This window comes from Passer montanus, unplaced genomic scaffold (genome assembly GCF_014805655.1).
Source record: "Passer montanus isolate IOZ18808 unplaced genomic scaffold, ASM1480565v1 scaffold57, whole genome shotgun sequence".
NCBI classification, from domain to species: Eukaryota; Metazoa; Chordata; class Aves; order Passeriformes; family Passeridae; genus Passer; species Passer montanus.
This window is the reverse complement of record NW_024370705.1, coordinates 4,016,458-4,034,128: the sequence shown is the minus strand read 5'-3', so window position 1 is coordinate 4,034,128 and position 17,671 is coordinate 4,016,458. Positions and strand designations below refer to the sequence as shown.

Below are 17,671 nucleotides of genomic sequence, written 5' to 3'. Positions count from 1 at the left end.
CCCAGAGACAGCAAGGTAAAACTGAAATTTCAAAGCAGAAACACATTTTCACTGGAGTGCCACGGGACAGAAAGGGAAGAAAGCACCATCACCTTTATAAAGATTTTGCTTAAGCATCCTTATTAAAAAGGGATAAATAGTAGCAGTGTGTAATCATTACAGTAATCCAATATATTGTGTCCCCAACACGCAATTAATTTTATTGACACTCCAGAGCTACCATACACAGCTTGAGAGCGTGTAGCATCTGCTACTTCCAAGATGAGTCATGGTAGGAAATTCCCCTGTATTTTCTAGGAACCAGTCAGGCAGCCAGTGATTGAAACAGTGATGTGACTGTATATAACACCCACACAAATGAGAAGAAATAACTTCTATCAATAAATGCACATTATATTTAATGTACTCGCTGCAGATTTCATGTAAGAGGTTACAATTAGAAAGACTGTTTTGGGAAAACATTCCCCAGTTTAATTTGAATGCAATGTAAATTTTGCCAAGAAACGTTAAAGGTCAGAAGAGACTGGAAGAAGAGAAACTAATTTAAATAAATTGCAGGAATTTGAGGACATTTTGAAGAAGGGAAGTAAATATGCAACACCCCACAGCACTTGCCTCCATTTTCAAGTGCTGCATCACTAACTCTATAATCTCTTACCACATCTGTCTGCTCCCTAAACTTCAAATCATTAGTTTTTAGGGGTTTTTTCCTATACTAATATAAAAGTATAGTCTAATTGTTAGTATAAAAATACTAATGATTTTTTTTTTCAACTCTCCCCCTGCATGTTCTGTTTTAGGCAAAACTACAGAGGACCAAACTCTTTCTCACCTTCTGACTTCACTCCAAAACACCAGACTAGAGATGCTTCATTTTCAACAGCCACGCTGCCTCCTGCATCCCCAGATGTTCCAAATCACAGAGATACTCTGTGCTCACTCTGCCAACAGCTGGATCTGTCACTGTCCCCTCACTCAGACGTGACAGCCCCACAAAAGCCTCTCTGAGGACACATCCACAGCAGCTGCTGCCTTTAGATTGGCCTCAGGAGTAAACCCTGAACTTAAAACATCCTGGTCATGTCCACCTCTCACTTCCAAACAAGTTACCACCATAACACAGGCACTGTGATGTGCAAAATTTAAACTTACCTGAGGTGTGAGGTAAGCCAGAATAATTGGGATTTTAAGAGTCAGGTCACATTACCAGATGGCTCTAAGGAAGGAAGGCAGCCCCAGTGACAGCACAGAACTAGTTCTTGCTTAGCAGGTATGGAGTCTTTTCTAGGCAAAAAAAATTCAAGGTGCAAACCAAACTCAGGGAGTTATTTTATACTGTGCTGATCAATTTCAGTGTTTTTAGTCCATGATCAAAACAGCTGCAAAGAAAGCACGTGGATGGAGAACTGCAATGAAGATTCATGCAGTTTTGGAGCACTGGTTGTGTATTTCAATCTAAAGACACATTTTTGGGTTTGACTTCTAATCTGACAAGAGCTCAGAGACATTTGTGTGCAAGCAGGCAACTAATAACCCTTCCAGATAAGGCCTGGGGCTCCTAGAATTACCAAACAGCAGCAGGCTCACCTTCAGAGTACACCATGGCCTTCTTGAATTACCAGGACTCTTGATAAAAATCCAGTAGGACAAAAGAGAAATTCCACCTCACTTTTGGATACCTGAAAGTCACAACCTCATTCATCAACTGAGAGAACCTAAAACAAACCCACCACAAACCAGCTACTGGAAGGATATCTGCTTACACAAGACCATGGACACAGAACAAGATTCATTCATTTTCACCAAGGGACTGCAAAGAGGGTCACAAGCCCTTGGTTTGGAGACAAAAAACTATTTGCTATCCCAATAAAGGGATAAATCCCAAAGTGAGAGATTGGTTCTACTGAGTCCCCAAACTCATGCAGGCTCCCTCTGCAACCCCAGACCAGTCTTCAGCTCTCTTAAGGCAAAACTTTCAGTGAATTGTGACACCACCCACTTATCTGCAATATTTATACTGACAATGAAGTTCTCCAAGCATGAACTTAAATATATATTTCCACCTAGCCTAGCTAAATGTGGCACCCCATTTGAATAGTCTGCCATGTTACTATAATAAATTAGCAGTAGTGTAACAACAAGGACAAAGAACTACCAACACACAGAGTTTTCCCCAGCACTCACAGAACCCCCTTGCCAGCATCAGATGTCACCTAAAATGATTTTTTTCCCCAGACATTGAATTTTCTTTAGAAGACTTCTGGTCAGGGGCTTTTCAGAAAACACCTGATGTAAAGTAAAGCTGGAATCCTTTGCAAATATTCACACTAAATTAAGGGTTTGTTCTGAAGTATCAGACCACTGCAGTTGGTCGCAATAAAGTAAGGCACAGACCAGGCTGCAGGGATCCATAGCTGGTTTTAGTTCTGAAGGAGACTATCATTTTTATCAGAATTTCTTCCTTTTCAGACATCATACGGCCTTCAGTTGCACAACAGCACTCATTCAATACCAAAGCAGATGTCAACCCAACATATGAATATAGTGTCTTGTTTATAGCTGCAATCAGTGCTACAAAGGGGAGATGAAGTCACAAAATCTGAATATTATAACCAAAACTTCTATGTTCACAAGTCTACCCAGTTCCCAGGTCCCTCCTGCTTTCCCAAAAACACAAATCCAAATTCCCTGAAGCAACAGGAAAGAGCATAGACAGACCTGTGCATACAATGGCCTCCATTTGCCCTTATGCATTTTAACTTTTGCTACAGGAAGCACCACTCAAACACAAACCAAAGCAGATTTGTCAGAGGTCTCTGGGAGTCTGAAGAGCAGCTCATGGGCAGCTGTTACAGGAAACCTGCTCAGCAAAACGGCCAGAACACATTTGTCATGTGTCACCTCTCTGGGGAAGTGCCAGCTGCATGTCCAGGAGTTGGTACCAGCAGGAGAAGTGTGGGTAATGTCAGTAATTATGTGCATTATATAAGGTGTGCTTGCAACACTCCCATTTCCTTCTCCATAAAGATTAAAACTTCTAAGTAGCTTAACTGTTTGATGGAGACAAGGACAGCACTGCTGCTCCCAGGAACTGCAGGAACTGATTTTCCAAGCCAAGGTTTAAGATCCAGCAGTGTCTCTCAGCACTCAGGGCTGCTGGGCACATGAGGTCCGTCGTGGCCAGAAGCTCCACCTCAGGAACATCTGCAGAGTCCAAGCACTGACCTGGCTGCCCCAATTTGAGTTTCAGCTGCCAGTGCCCACGAAGCACAGCATCCCTGAGGGGCCCTGATGGGATGCAGAAGGAGCTCAGTTCTCAGCACAGCCTGAATTAACTCACAGGAATCTTACACTGCACCTCAGCACTCACCTAGCCTGGATAAAAGGAGGACCCAAAGATTTTACCTGTGCTGGCACTGGATGAATAAGTAGATTTAAAATGCTCTTTTCCACAGAGGATGATTCAGCTGCTCCACTACACACACACAGAACATGTATAGCTTCAAAATGCTTTTTAAAAAAACAGCAACCCACCCAGAAATACATCTGCACAAATCCTTCAGTGTACAGACCACCAGCTCTCAGCACTGCATCATTCATAGCTCTGGTGAAGAGCTGAATGTGAGCGCTGCCATTTTTGTGTTGTGTTTTAAAATCCATTTCATGTCCATGACTGCTGTGTGAGTGTTACTCAGGAAGGAACAATTCCCACAGCGTGTGCAGAATAACACAGGCAAACACCCCCCAGCCTGCCATGGGGATGTGAACCAACCACTAACTGTAAATATGACACTGACTTCTGTGTCTGCAGTGTAAAACAGCTTCCAAGCCTGAAAGAGAAATGCCAATATCAAGCTTAAAGATTAATAAATGAGCTGAGGAAGCCCCTTTGCTGTGCAAGGGCAGGACAAGGAGTGTTTTGTCACCAAAGATTAGCCAATACACAGGAACACAAGGGAAGTACAAGCAGAAAGGACATTTCACATCTGAATGACTGAGACATTTAACCATTTAATTAATATCCATCATCACAGTACCTTTCCAGCTCTTTCAATCACAGAATCAACACAAAGGCTAAGGAAAAGAATCCAAGCGTGCACCTGAAGTGCAGCATTCCAAACACAGGCTCCCAGAACTTCCTCATCCTCCCCTCCTATCACTCATGGCCAGAAGAGACTGGACTTACTGAGAAAGTGAGATAAAGTAACAGTCAAAATAAACACAAACCGCCCTGTAAATCTCAAAGGGTAACCCAAGGCAAACACTCAACAAACCAGAGAGATTTTAAAGGCTGCACAGAAAATGTGTCCTTCAAAAGGCTGCACTATCTTCCCAAACAGGGACACACAGAGCCCAAGCACTTTAAGGACAAGGAACAAGATGACCAGCACATAAAGAGAAGTGCATTGTATTCATTTAAAGCACATTTTTGACAGCCAATTAAAAAATATAATCATTAAAATTAAATACAAGCCAGCAAAAGCTTTTCAAATAAATTTCACATCAAAATCTGATTTGTGTTCTGGTATGGTTTGGGATCTGGGTTTAAGTCAGTCCCAACACAGGCAGCAGAGCTCTTTTACTACCTGCTCTGAGTTCCACAGAGATAAATTCTCTGAGTTCCTCAGCAGATAAATTTGGCAGCCTTACACAAGGACTCAAGATTTCCATTTGAGCCACCAGAGGTTTCTTGATTCAATTCAGTAATGCATCATTTGGCATCTAATTTAGGAGGGAGGATAACATTTTAAAACTGCTTCTGAGAACAGTGGAACATGCCCAGATCACTGTAGAAAGATCCTGGAAAAGCTACAAGGAATTCAGATGGTTAAAGGTACTCCTGCCACCATCAGCCTGGAAATGCCTCTTTGCCCTGTCCTTCCTTCCAGCGTGGATTTATTGAACCCATAATTGAAAGCATTCACCATCAGGTCTGTCTGATCTCAGATAACACGCTCAGACTTCACTGCAGCTTCTCAAACAGAAAATGTGAAAGGGCCACCCCAACACTGGCAAAGACAGACTGATCCCAAAGCTCAGCGAGTGAAATGGTGCTTGGGGAAAGCAGATCCTTCAAGGTCAACATAAAAATGTTTTGGTCATAGAGAAAAGCTAAACTCCAGCATACACCTGCTCTCCCATCAGGAAAAAAAAAAAAAACAACTTGCTCTAGATCACAAGACTTCACCCTTTTACAGCCAAACTGAGTCAGCATGAGACAGCTTAAAGCAGTATGAAAATAATCTCAGAACTCTGTGCCCTTATACATGAACTGCTTGTGTGGTACTTACTGTGGCAAGCAGACGACTTCCATTTATGAAAACATCCTTAATTTTCTTTGAGAAAGCTGGAATAACCACTATTCATGCTGCAGCAAATGCACATGGCTATGCACTTGACCTAAGGATAGCTGAGTTTTGGTGGCCTTTAACCACATCAATATGGGGGGGAAGAGGGAGGGAGCCAGGAAAACATCACTGTGTGCCTTCTGAAAACTTGTTATTTTTAACAGTGCAGTTTAAGACCAGCAACCCTGAAGCAAAATGGTCAGAACATTTTCTTCCATCGGTGTTGACAGCACACCAAGAGCTTTCAGAGGGCGAGCATTTCAGGCCACTGCAGCGAAACAGAGATGCCAGGAAGGAAAGCTCACCCACTGTGGCAAAAACCATGAGAAGGGTGAGTTTATTCATCCATTATGCTGAAGAGCTTAAAATAGAAACATTCTATATGTCTCACCTCAGGCCAGGATGAACAACTGAACAGAAGTGAATCACTTCTGTTACAGCAAATGACTGGAAAACACTGATGGAAACTGAGGCTATCTCTGCCTCTCCCTCCAACCCAGGAAAAACTCATTATTGCTGCATGTTTTTACAAGGAAAGAACAAAGCCAGATCAACTTTTTTGCCTTTTTTTTCTTTAATTAAGCTGGAGAAACAGAGGCTGATCTACAAAGCCTCATCTCCCCTGCAGTCCCTTCTATGACTCTGTTCTTACCCACGGATGCACAAGTGCAAAAACCAAGAGAGGACAAGAGACATTTGGGAAATGCATCACACCCAGTGCTGCAGCTCTGGAGGTTTTAAAAAAAAACCTTAAAATCTTTCATGAATAAAATTGAGTTTAGTACATTTTGGTATGAAAAAAACCTCTTTAAAGCAGAAACTGAGAGCTTAATTTACCAAACATAGATGAACAAGAAAAAAACAAAATTCACATTTAAAATGAGGTATTCTGAAGCTAAAAATACCCAGCCAGCTGCAATTCCCACCTTATGCAGGCAAAAGTGCTTTGCAGTCCCCCTCCCCAAGCAGACACACGCTCACTTCCTTCTTCATTGCAACATCAGAGGCTCAACCCGATGTTAACAAGCCACAAAGTCCTGCCCAGAACTTCAAGTCACGCCCCAGTAATTACATAAAATAAGCTCTAAGTACAAGTGGTTAAAAAAAAAGTCAATTTACTCAGCTTCAGTTTTGCTTTTAATTCCAAAATATTTTGACTTTTCATGAAACAGAAAAGCAATTTGCATTGGAGGCTTGCTCCCTCCACCCAGATGTCTCATTAACTCATTTTTTTCCCAGTCTCATTGTAGAATATCAGCACATTCATTTATTTCAATGCAATGCCAATACAGGGATCAAACGCCTGAACATGCAGCCCTTTAAGGAGGACATTTTAAGGTGTGTTTGATCTTTACTTTTTGTACACAGAACACAAAGAATGGTAGCAATAGTGGGGGAAAGAGAGGAAAAAAAGAGATGTAGGATAATGTAAAACTAAAACTCGGTTGGGCAGATGTCCCACTCAAAGCTGGTCCGAGACATCAGAATAACCTACAACAGCAGCAAAGATCCTCCAAAATCTTTGCAAGCTCCCAATAAACAGGCAAAGTGTTCTCCCCTGACCTGATCTAAAAAAAAAAGGCAGCACACAAATTCCTGAACAATAAAACCCCTGTACACCACATTCAGATTTTCCCCTGAGAAGACAGAACACATCACGTGACAGTTCACGGAATCAAAATTTTAACAATAATAATTTTTGTTCTGACACAAAAAGACCAAGAAACCCCCAGAGAGCCCAGGAGAAGGCTCCAGCCCTGGAGCTGACCTCATGCTGCTCCAGAGGGAACAATACCTGCTGGGCACAGCAGCCTGGGCAGGGTGGGGACATCCCCAAACAGGAACCAAAACCTTCCCCACTGCACACACACACACACACACAGAGCTCCCTGGCCACCTCCTACCACCAGCTTTGCTCTTTGTTGTTAAATCCCTGCTGTTTAAAAACCATCCTGCCCCAGCAGCAGAGCCCAGCACAGCCACCCCTTCACTCGTGAAGACAAGGAGCTGTGCCAGGTTTCTCCAGTCCCTGCTCAGAGTCTGCCCCACATCCCCTGGCACAAAGAGCACAGCAAACCCTGTGGCTCTGGGACAGCAGTTCCTCCTGCCAGGGGAGTGGGAACTCTTCACCTCCACAACCCCATCTTTGGCACAACTTCCAGGCTGCTGGAATGCAGAGGCACAGGGGGTTTCATCCTGCCCCTCAGCCTTTCAGCTCTGCTGTGCCAGTGTTCCTAATTTATGAATGATGACACCGATCTCTCTTTGTTCAGAGACAGAGATGATAAATGTGAAAGTTTTCTGACTTCCTCTCTCCACGCCCTCGAGGCTCTCACCCACAGCTTCACTGACAGCAGCTGCAAACGCTCTCTGCATGGGGAGGCCCTGCACCAGCAGCCAAATGCTCTTTAAACTCAGAGGTTTTATTCTTCAAACACCCACCACAAATTCCTGGATGGCTTTGGAAGCCAGGTGGGCTTAGCAGTGCTTAGAAAAGCTTCTCTTGTGCTGCACTGTTTACCCAAAATAATGATTTTCCTGAAGAAAAAACAAACAAACCCGCCTCATTTGTATTAATGAAACAGTCTATTTGTAAACAATGAATATAAATTGGTGCTTCCTTTTCTACCTTTAGGATCTTGGTTATATAGTAAAATTCTCACACTTAAACAATAAATTTGATTTAATATTATGAAGTAACTTTTCACCTTCCTATCAAATGAGGCTACAGCCTAACATTTTAAAAAGCCATTGTACACCTGAAATATGAAATACAACTTCATGTTTGGGAATACCTGTATCATCATCTAGTCAATACTGTCAGTGCCTCAATACAAACATCCTGCTTGGGATTTTCCCCCACTTTTAAAGGCAGAGATACTTGTCCCTGTAAACTATAAAACACTGAGCAATGAACATACAGCAAATTGTGTCAGCCTTTCAGAAAAGCCTTTCCTCAGTTTAATCTGAATACAAAACCTTAAAAAAAGCAGGTGCAAGTAATATAAAGCATCAAAATTTGGATTCCTAAAAAAAAGCACTTCAAATAAATAAAACCCAGTGAAAGAAGGGAGTGCTAACAATGATTTGAGTCTTCCCCAGGACAACCCAAAAGCTGCTGGAGCCAACCCCTGCCCAAGAAACAGAAAGTGAAACTCATTAATTTACTCATTAACTGAAATCCAACAGTGGCATTGGAGAGGTTTTGTTTGGTTTAATTTTTTTTTTTTTGAAAAATATTCACAGTGTAATTCAGCAGAAGTTTGTAGCATCCATCCTCTGTTCCTATCTCCAAATGTCTGGCTTTGCCAGCCCTGGTTATTTCACAACAGGACCAGTTTGCTGATCTGAACCACCCCTGGCAGCACAAAGGTTTGTGCCAACCCAGCTCAGTGGGAGAAAGGAGAGGTGGAATAACAGCTGGTTTTGATTCAGCACTAAAACCAGCTCAAAATTAATATTAATTTGCAGACTCGTTATTTTAAATTCACAATTTAAATTCACCACCACCAATCCATTTCCTGCTCCCAACCCCTGATCCCTACCCCCTCCAGCCCCGTGTTTCCATAGGAATCCAAGTTTCTATTTTTCTTTCACTCAATACATTTCCAATCTGCCAAGACACAGAAAACAACTTTTGTATATAATAATGAAGAGATGAAACTGCAAAGATAAATAAAACTGTCTGGATTAGGACCTCCAGCTGTCAAGGCTGCATCTTGACTTTCAAGCGAGTGTGAATTTTAAGGAAGTTATTAAAGTTTAATAAGCTACTATTGCTAATGACTACTTGGTTTAGGAAATAAACACCGGTATCTAGCTTTCCCAAAAATGGGGATTTTGCCTTTCCTTGCTTAGTTATGTTATTATAATGGTGGCCAGAAGGGAAGAAATACCTTCTAAATATGCTATCAAATTAATTTTAAAAGCCCCAATGTCAGCATTCACACAAAAGCTTCACAGATTTTCCAAAGCTTGAAGATGACCAGATTGAAGAGATTTTTAATATCTGGTTTACACCTTTTAATACTAAAATTTCTGTTGCCTAATACATTTTAAAGGTGGTTTTTTTTTCAATTTTGTTCTATTTACAAAGCAAATTCCGAGTTAGGCAGCCACACAGGAAAAACTCAGCTGATTTTACAGCATTTCATTTGCCATGAAGGTGCTAAGGGCTCACTAGTGGCACAATAAGTCACCATTAGCATGCTGAAGTGCCCAAACCACTGAGGCTATGGCATGAGCTGCATGCAAAGCCAGCTGTGAAATGGCACTGAGGAGCTCAGGCAGGCTCCAAGATCCCTGCAGATGCTCCAGCTCTGCTCCAGACTCTGCAGCAGCCTGGATCTGCCAGGGTAATTGCAGCTGAAGCCAGGACAGCCCCTATCAGAGCTTCAGCTATTAAGGCTCCTTAATGAATGGTCTAACAATAAGCCAGGCTTAACCAGTTCTCTCATTGCAGGACCTTAACCATAATAAACCCCTTGAACATTCCTACAGCGTTTTCCAAAGATCCTACAGCATGAGCCTACTAACTGTGCTCTCACAGCCTGGGAGGCAGGTATTACTCAGCCTTTTATTTTTTTTTTTTTTTCATTTAAGTACAGATAAAAAGTGAGGCAGAAAGCTGGCAAACAACTTCCCTGTGGATACACAGCTGACTAGTGGCATACAGAATCCAGATCTTCAGGATTCCAGCCCTGTCATCAGCCAAAAGGCCATCATTAGGAGGAAAGAAATTAGTCTGGTCTTATAAATAGCATTTGAATATAAGCCTTGCTAAAATATTTGCAAGGAGTTGACCTTAAACAGCAGCAGAGCTGCACTGGTAGCCTGGGGCTCCAAGCACCAGCCTGCACAGCACTGGGACTGGGATCCCATCCCTCTGCCTCCCTGGATATCTCCAGAGCCTGCATCCAGCACATCAGACCACAGTCCCTCTTGACCACCTCTGGCTTGGGCTCAGCATATCAAAAAATTTAAGAGTGCTCTAAAAATATAAACAGCTTTGCTTTAAAATACTCAGGTAGGCAGGAAAAAGCAAATTTACAGCAAGCCTGAGTCAGCAGCTTTCTCCTTCTTTAAGGCACCAAGTCAGACTGGCAGAAATCTCCCTGTAATACAAGAACTGGAGACTTGCAATGTAGAAAAGGTGCCCAACACACCTAAAATCTGGGGCATTTGTACAAGTTAATCATTCAAGCTGCTCAGACTGTATTATCACACATTTACGTGTCATTTCTGCAGGTCTTGAATGCCTAGGTGAGATATATTTTGATTTATGGTATTCCCATATGGCACTACAAAAAGGTCTTTTTCTGCACTACAGCTTCAATACCTGCAGCAGGTCTAACTCCTGGGCTACAATTCCTGCAGCAAAATACTAAGCCAAATACTGATTTTTGCCACAAAAACTCTTATGTCTCATTCTGTAAGTCTAACTGCATTTGAGGTAATGTATTTTCTAGTAAGACAACCCTATGATACCAATGGAAAACTACAAAAGCAGAGTTAAAGCAAACAGAAGAAAAATAGACTTTGTGTAGCAAAAAAAGTAATTCCTGTAGTTACTCATTTATTCTGGTTTTAGGTACCTGTGCTGCTCCCTCCCACCCATGTGGGCCATGCCCAAGAGCAGAACACACAACCTCCAAACCACAGCAGGAGCTCAGTCCAAGGGAAGAGCTGGAAATGGAAAACTTGTTATCCTCTGTGGGGATCCCCCACAGAGGAAAGACAGCACATATAAAAACACAGAAGGAGTTTTGAGAAAAAGCTGTCTGAGTGGAACAACAAGTTGGAAGGTTTTTTAATTTCTGTTCCTCACTTTAGCAGCTAACTGTTGTTACAAGCAGGAGAGCCATAAAATCCTATTTTTGGCTGTCTGCCTCCCAAATGACAGAAAACTCCTGACTCTGAGAACATGAATGTCTCACACTGGAACTGAAGGCTCGTGTCTCTTAATGAAAAAGCAGCAGAGAGAAAATTCCCCGTGTCCTGCCCAGGAAGACCAAACTCCCTGGATTATTATGCATTAAAGCACCACTGGACTGTGGCACAGCAGATGAGACCTGACTCTCAGCAGAGCCTGTTTCCATCCCAGCTCACATTTAGGGCTCAATTATCTTATCTGCTCTGCCACTCGCATACTTTCCAGATAAGAAATGTTTTTCCCCCTCTTTTCAAAAGCTAAAACTGACACCACTGCCACTGTTGAGATTAGAAATGCCAGAAATTAAAATTCATTTGGGCTAATGCTTTAAAAATACATTTAATGTGCAGGCTAAGGCTGGGAAGTAGAGTTAATTGAGATGCTGTGTGAGTTTTAAGAGCAGTAGGATGTTCCACGAGGGGAGTGGAAGTGTGGTCCCCACTTCAGTTTCCTCACGGGGTTTAGGTCAACCATCAGTTCATCTCCAGTTGAGAAACTGCTCAAGAGCTGGGAGGGAAGGAGGGAGGGAGAAAAAGCCTGTTTTCCTCTTCCAATGTATGACTAAGGATGAGGCAAGCAAAGGGAGGATCTAAGATCCTGAAGGCGATGGTTAACAAGAGGTCATTAGTTAATTCCCTCAAGGGTAGATACAACTTCCTTTTATTAAATAACAGCAGTTTTTAATGATGTCAAATATCTGTTGCCATTCTAAAGCACACAGCATACTCAAACTTTACCTGAACCAGGCAGAATAAGCAGAGACACACAAGAAACTCTGAACTGAGAGGCAGATTGTCACTAACCAAGTAAGAAGGAAAAAAGGCTCATCTGACTTTTATCCCAAAACCATACAATATATATTCTTCTTAATTATGTATTTTTGGCCTAACAAAAGTAAATTTAGCAAAAAGTCTGTTTTAATCAGTACTTTAAGATGTACAAATAAATCAAGTAGTTAGAAAAAAAGACAAACACAAGCACCATTCTAACATTCAAATGAAGTTTCTTCCTTAAATAATTTCTGAAAAAGCTCAATCAATGAAGATTTGTCACCAGCCATTAATTACCTGTAAGATCACAGCACCTGGGAGCTTCAGTTACCCTGCAGCAAGACCCTACAGAGCCAGAGCAGAAGCGATGCCTGCTCTGGAGAGATTACCATCATCCAAAGAGGAATAGTTAAGAAAAACAGGAGAGCACAAGGAAATAGGTGACTGGAATTTATGTTCTCTGTAGCTGCACTTTAGTCCACTTTCCCTTGTGCACTGCAAGGACCAAGGTGTGTGTTTGTTTCCTCTCCCTGCCTCAGTAAAAAAAAAAAATAAAAAAAAATCCAACCCTCCAGAAGTCACATAAAGACAAAAAATCCCCAAACAAAACACAGAAAGAAAGTGTTCTGGATAGTAAGACTGAAAGAAAAATATTTACACATTTTAATACCTCTGCTTCCCATCTGAGAAAGGATTTTTTTTTCAGTTTTTTAAGCTGTCGTCCCACAGAGCAAGACTGTACCATAGCAAAAGGGCAGACACCCAACTTTTGGAAGCATTCTGTTGCCATTTAAAGGAATCCTTTGAAATTACCACACAACACAGTAGCACATCCAACACAAACCAACAGCCAGAGCTGTTTACAAGCTTTCTGCTCAGTGTTAGACTGAAAACCCCAACCCTTTTTGCTGTGTAATAAATCAGTGCTCCACATTTAACAATTTTCAGTGGTACCATATGCTACGTAGTCCCATATGTTCCATTACAAGGGAGAAAAACATCATCTCAACATGAATCATCACTGACTGTGTTCCTGTAAATCTGGCTTAAACACTCACAACGTTCAAGGGCAACACTAAATAAATCTGCTCAATATTATGCCAGATTCTGTGCAACAGAATCACAGCTCACACATAAAAATTAGGAGAAAATGAGGTTTAATGTAGAAAGCGAGCACAGTCTGCATCTCTCTAAAAACAGACTCACCACAACGTTTGACATTCATCAGTTCCAATCTAATAATGACATCCTGCTCACAAAATGTTGATGTTATCTGGTAGACCCAACATCTTTCATCCTAAACTGCTTGATATGTGTGGAAATACATGCACTGCATACAAGATCTGTTCCTCCCTGTGCCAGGTTCTACCACAGGATCCTGGGGTACTCCCCAGGAAGTATTTTCTGTACAAAAGTAACAAATCCAAACCAAACCCATGTGCGTGTTTTCAACTCCAGGGGAACGCAGGTGGAAGTTTATCCAGGACTTTGGGTTAACATCTCCACTCTCAGAGTGACAATTTCCTAAAAACAGCTTTCTCTCTCTCTTCTCAAAGACAACATCACCTGCATCACAAAACCTGCTCAAAAATCGAACTCATGGAACACCAAGGTCATCATTTGCCCTTCTTTTGAGGAATTCCTTGGGCTCTCAGGTAACCCATCATCACAATTAACAGTGACAGCAGGAGGAGGCACAAATGGAGACCAAACTGGGAGAATGTCCCTATTTGAAAGTCTTTAGCAGCCAAGGAGGGACACGAGTGACCACAGGAGGGACACGAGTGACCACAGGCTCCCTCAGAATGACTGCTGTCATTAAATTCTACATCAACCAGAGTCCAGTTTGACCTAATATTCAGGGTGGGGGAAAAAAGTAATTACATCAACATCAAGCTATTACCTGTCCAAGGGCATAAGTGCCTAGTTCATTAGCAACTCAGACAAACTTGTTTTGTAAGCTCTCTATATTAAATTTGAAATTTCCCTGCCCTTACAAATTAAACTAACAATTTGTGACACAAACATGAGTATATGAACAAGAAATCTTCCAACGTGCTCAAATTTAATGTGTACTTTGCCATCCTGAATAAGAACTTATTAGCCAACCTAATTTTAGTATTTAATTCATTTAAATAAATTGAAAAATAATTTTTAAATTAATACTAGCAGTACTCCAGATTTCTTGAATATTAGAGCAAAACCTACTGGTCTTTAAAAATATATATTTCTCATATTTCCAATGGGATTTTAGAAGTTAATTCCCATGGTTTAGTTGTACAGAATAAGGGCAATATGTCATGTTAGGAACATTGCTCCTTAATGCTGAAGTGGGGCTTTATAACAATTGAGAATCTGCCACGATACCATCAATAACTCGGATATCCAACATCCTTCAGTAGCTTAAGAGATGGATGACCACGCCCAATTAACTTACTTTAATTTCTATTTCAACTTTCCTCCTTAATGAGGAGCTGAGGCTCTCACAGATGAGAGTTCCTGGCACACAGTGCCAGTGATGACTTTTAAGTGATGCCCACTACACGATCACAATGAAATTCACAACCTGTGCTGCACACGTAAAAATCAGAAGGGAGATTTTCTTCTTTTTACCCAGAGGGAACCCTAAATTTACCAGATCAATACATTCTAAAACACACTTCACTCAGAAAATCAGAACAAAGCTGCCAGAGTGATTTCAGGGAGTGATAAAAAGACTGTCAGGGAAACTCACTGAGCTGCCCCTGGAAGAAGTGATGACCAAGCAGGCACCAGGCAATTGCATCATGTTTATTACACAGCCAAGGGCAAGCAGATCCTTCTGGTTTAATCAATGGCCTCCAAATGAGGAAGTAGTTTGAAAATAGTAAGCATAAAACAAAATACTCTTTTGCGTTCACTTTTTGAATTTTTCCCTGATGTATGAAAGCATGTCTATTAATAAAGCTGAGCATGTGCTGAAACAGAACTTTACAGAAATCTACTTTTTAAACACCTTTGATGCCAAAACTGCACTTTTATTCAAACTCAGTTGGGTGCAAATGCTGTGACTGAACTGTAGAGGGGTTCTGTTAAAAGACTCTGAGCTCTGTCTTAAAACAAAAAATGCATTTCCTATTTAAAACCATTAACCTTAGACACCTTTTTTTGGTGCAAAAGCAACAAAATAAAATGTAATATGTTCCACAAACAGCTCTTTCCCTGGCATTTCTCATAACCTGGATGCTGCAGCATCCCACGAGGCTGCAGAACACTATGGAACAAAAACTTGTAAGAGGAGAACACAACGAGTCTGTGTTCCTGGTCCAAACTCACTGACCACTGCCCTGCCCCTGCTCCTCCCCTGCTCCCCAGCAACTCCAGCCCTGCTCCATTCAAACTGGGTTTTTCCTTTAAAAGACAACAGCAGGTTACTCAGAAGGAAGAGAGCTCATTCCTGCTAAAAGTTTCCCCCATCCAGCAACACATTATGGAAAACAATTCTAACAGTAAAACCCTGTTGATGCAAGAGCCACGTTTAGAATGCACACAAGTAGAAATACCTCATCTTCAAAAGCTTTGACTTGCTAAGATCCCTTTTAACTGATAATGATGCAACAATGTAATAGGGAAGTGCTCAGAGAGAATCACTGTAAGTAATACACACACACAAAAAAGAATTAGTTTGCAATCTGAAAGCTCTCATACAGAAAAGGGTGGATGGAAACAACGCAGCTCAAGGTTTCCTCAAATCAGAAGCCAGAGGAAGTTATATGATGAGTTGAACAGCAAATAAGAAATCTGGATTTGATAAATGAGACATTTATGTAGATAGGAACAGTTTGCAGCCTCACTGTGGGTGCATGAAAGAATTGTCAGATATCTTATGAAGCTCAGTGTTAAAAGAGATTGCAGACAGGTATTTACATTTAAAACATGCCCTATGTTGTTATATTACCCCCTGAGAACACAAAAATAGCTACGCACCAGAAATAACCCAATTTTTAGCTCATAGAGAGGACAAGCATGGTGTATTCTCTCTCTGCACAAACAGTCCATCAACACAGAAACACCAACACGTGTCCTCTCACAGACCTGGTATGGGATACATCAAAGTGATGACCACTGGCAAAACAAGCTGCATCACTGCCAGCACTGCAGCATTCTAAACATTTGCTAAAAGATGTCAGCAGACCTTGGGGAACAGACCGGAGCCCACTTATTCTCAAACAACATAAGCACCACAAACCTCAGCCAGCAACTTGAAATCCCCCTGTGTTCTGTGGAACTGCATCCACGTGGAGTCAGAGCCCTGACTGCTTCCACCTTCTTATGGGGATCACTATGCACAAAGGTGGGCAGGGAGATTCCAAATCCTCCTGGCACAACCGAACCAGCACCGCCTACCACCCGCTTTGCTGTTTCTAAACAAACACGGAGCTGCTGCTGGACTGTGTGAGCCCAGCATTCCACAGAGCTCCCAGAGCAGTGTGCCACGGGCTTCTCCCCCACCCTGGGGAGAACAGCCCAGCTGGGGACAGCAAACCCAGCTCAGAGCTGCTCACTTCTGCCCAGGCTCAGGAAGCGACCAGGGAAAACCAGGAATCTACCAGGGCTACTCAGTGGCCACTGAAGTTTAGAACTGCCATAGTTGTAGCATTAGGGAATTCATTCCGCTCACGTTCCTGGGGAAGGGGGGTGAGGAGACACGAGGAGATGTGTTTATAAAACAAAATTCTGAAGGCTTAGTACTTGCCTCGTGTCCTCCTTCCTTCTCCTTCCCACGCAAGCACGAGTGCTGCTCGATGGCATCCAGCACCTACAGCAAACCATTTCTCTGTGTCATTAACAGGACAGAGACATCTGCTCGCACCACACCGACGTCAGCGCTCCCAACTCCGCTCAGAGCTGACAGGAACGCAGCTCCCTCCCGGCCGGGGTTCTGGCTCCGAGGGCTCAGGGTAAGCCCAGCGGAGCAGCGCCGCTCTCCCGAGCCGAGCCCGGCTCCAGGTGAAGGCAGCCGCCCGCTCCCTCCGCTCCTCCCGGGGCGTTCCCGTCCGCTCGGGCTGGAGCTCCGACTTCCAGAGAGCTCCCGGGGACAGCTCCCGGCGCACGGGCAGGCACGGGGAGCGGGGAAAGGAGGAGCGGCTGTTCCCGGTGCCCCGGCACGAGGTGGGGGCAGCTGCCCCGGCCGGGCTCCCTCGGAGCCCGCAGCCCGCCGGAGCTGCCCGGCCCCGAGCAGCCCCGCCTGGGACAGCCCGGGACAGCCGAGCCCCGCAAAGTGCCTTCCGCAGCCGCAAACGCCGACAAGTGCCTTTACAAGCGCCGAACGCGGATAAATGCCTTTACAAGCCCCGAGCGCGGATAAGTGCCCTCCCCAGCCCCGAGCGCGCTGCCAGCCCCAGCGCTGCCCCCTGCCCTCCGCGCCCCGCCGGGACCCGCCTGGCAGCGCCGCCGCTCCCTCTGCCCGTGCCTCACCTGGTGCCGGCCGGCGGCAGCGGGCCACGTCCGCGGGGCCCGGGCGGGGAGGAACGCGGAGCAGGAGGAGCAGCAGGAGGAGGAGAGCGGGACGGAGCGTGTCCGCCGGGCCGTGCCCGTCACCGCCGCTTCCTGCCCGGCCCCGCTCGGCGCTCGGCTACTGC

At 43.5% G+C, this 17,671-nt stretch overlaps 1 protein-coding gene across 6 annotated transcripts in view; it reads right to left on the bottom strand.

Moving 5' to 3' along the window:
- Positions 1–17,619, bottom strand: part of TAOK3 (TAO kinase 3) — a 75,945-nt gene extending 58,326 nt beyond the window's left edge. For 3 of the 6 annotated variants that reach the window (XM_039725833.1, XM_039725837.1, XM_039725838.1), the window contains exon 1: positions 17,508–17,619. The gene's annotated coding sequence lies outside the window, so the exon portion shown is untranslated. Of the gene's footprint in view, positions 1–1,152; positions 1,287–4,037; positions 4,121–6,274; positions 6,343–17,507 lie in introns of those variants that run through there. The other 3 variants (XM_039725834.1, XM_039725836.1, XM_039725835.1) reach the window with 3 other exon arrangements.
- Positions 17,620–17,671: the final 52 nt, after the last annotated feature.